The following is a 2,711-nucleotide window of genomic DNA, read 5'->3' on the forward strand; positions in this document are numbered from 1 at the left end:
GGTTTTCAACTATATTGCTTAAAAGGTTTTTTTTTAAGCCAAATTTAGCAGTAGGGGGTTGAATACCAACTTTAGTGACACTCATGTTAATAAATTCTCATAATCCACTACCATCAGACCAGCCTGCTTACAAGGTTTTAAGGGGTTAATGAGTGCCTGTCTACCCCTATTCAAGTCTGGCCCAAAATATTTAACTGGCTGTAAGCTTTTACAGTGCCAAACCTCTGCTGGGCCATAAGGGTCCCACTGAGGGCATAAATAGACTGAGGGCAAACAGCCACTCCACCCCATCAATGATGGAACAAAATAAAGTCTGGCCATCACTACTGCCTCTGGCATATCTTGGCCAAAAGGGGGGTCTGTGAACTAAAAATAAAATAAAATTCTAACCCCTCTGCTAACTGAATGCACCCCTTTTGGCCAAGGGGACCCCAGAAACACCTTAAAACTAAGCTAAAATATAAAACTCTTGGGGGGGAGGGAAATAAACTCTTGAAAGAAAACACAGGTATAAAACTTTATGACTTTAGATTAAGCAATGATTTCTCAGGTATGACACTAAAAAGCACACATAAAAAGAGAATAAACTGGTTATCATCAAAATTTAAGAATTTTGTTCTTCAGAGGAAACCATCAAGAAAGTAAAAAGACAAGCACTCATAGAAAGGGAGAAAATGTTTGCAAATCGTGTATCTAAGAGGGGATTTGCATCTAGAATACACAAAAAACCTTCTTACAACTCAACAATAAAAGACAAATAATCCAATTTAAATAGGGGCAAAGACTATGAATAGACATTTCTCCAGAGAAGACATACGAATGGCCAATAAGCATATGAAAAGATGCTTAAGATCAACAGCCATAAGGGAAATGCAAATCAAACCCCAAAAACATACTAGTTCACATCTACTGATCAAAATGACAGGTAATGACAAATGTTGGCAAAGATGTAGAGAAATTGGAGCCCTTATTCCCTCTTGGGAATGTCAAACAGTACAGCCACTTTAGAAAACAGTCTGGCAATTTCTCAAAAGATTTAACAAAGAGTTACCATATGACCCCAGCAGTTATACTCTTAGATATATACCCAAGAGAAATAAAAACATATGTCCACACTGAAATTTGTACACAAATGCTTATAGTAGCATTAGTCATAATAACCAAGGAGGCTCCTACCTTAGCCTCCCAAAGTGCTAGGATTACAGGCATGAGCCACCGGGCCCGGCCAGAGTGACATATTTAAGAACAACTCTATAAATTATCACCCTCAACAAAACTGTTTACAGGTTTTGCAAGAACTTACTGCTTGTCTAGCATAACACAGAAAGCAAATCCCACACAGTTCTATAGCCTCTGGATAATTAAACAAAAGCCTCTGTCATTAACATAAACTCAATCAGGTTGTACAGAAACTATGGAAACACAGGTCTTTGCTATTAGTATATTTTACAAAATTTACAAGGCTATGTAAACAAGAATTCCAAACAGCCTTCTGCCTCTCACCTGTAAGCCTACTTTGAAGGACCTTGGACATTCCATTCACTAGGAGAATAATGTGCTACATTGTAGAGCATAAAGATATCATAATGTTCAGTACTGCCATCAGGAGTTTACAAGCTTGCTGTACAGAAAACAATGTACTAGAGATATGGTTAATTATAACATGTAAAATGATTAAATGCCCAGAAGAATTATACGAGTTTTAGGCTCAGGAATTTGAGAAAAGGGAAAAATCAAGACGACTAAAGTATTCAAGGAAAGTGAAAGATAAAATATCCACATACTTCTTCCCACTGATACTACTTACCATCTTAGGGGTTTCTTTGTAGTCTTTTCAAGGCCTTTAGATTAGATACAATTTTTCTTTTGTTCCTTTCACTATTATTCTAAAACCGTATTAGATGTGGACTATTAGAATGTACCATATAAGCTTAATAAAAGTCACATATGAATCAAATATATTTAAGAAGTCTATTTAGAAAAGCATAATTCACTTTTAAATATTGATGGAAGTGGTACTGGTATCTTTCTAGGAGAATATGAGACTATCTTTTTTACATATTTAAAAAAGAAATATATATAATTAAGCTCCTCAAAAACCTAAAATCCAAAAAGTAGATCGTATTTTTTTTTATCATCTTCTAGACACTGCCAAGCACTGCCAAATAACACTGAAATGTGTTTTGACTAGCAGTGGCTTTAAAATGCAAAGTCATTATGAGTCTCTTACAGTCAGTGTATAACAGCAAAGAACGTACAATTTCTCTAATGACTCCTTTTACAAAGAATACTTTGAGTGGCCCATGTAACTTACTAATTCACTGTTTCTAACCTTTTCTCCAAAATGTTACCCCCCCCCAAAAAAAAAATCAGGAAAGAGAGTTAAACATTTATGTGCCATGACTAAACCACATAATTTCAACTAGTTCCTCACATGACCTGATTAACCTTTAACTTGTCCTTTTTCCAGTTTCCTAGGCCATTGTTCTAAATCTTTAAGTCCTTAAGTCATGACTGTATCCTCTTTTTTTTTTTTTGTGAGACAGGGTCTCTCTCTGTCTACCAGGCTACAGTGCAATGGTGTCATCATAGCTCACTGCAACCTCAAACTCCTGGGCTCAAGCGATCCTCCTGCCTCAGCCTCTCGAGTAGCTGGACATACAGGTGCACACCATCAAGCTCGGCTAATTTTTCTATTTTTAGTAGAGATG

Source organism: Propithecus coquereli, unplaced genomic scaffold, assembly GCF_000956105.1.
Source record: "Propithecus coquereli isolate 6110/MARCELLA unplaced genomic scaffold, Pcoq_1.0 Scaffold14, whole genome shotgun sequence".
Taxonomy (NCBI): Eukaryota; Metazoa; Chordata; class Mammalia; order Primates; family Indriidae; genus Propithecus; species Propithecus coquereli.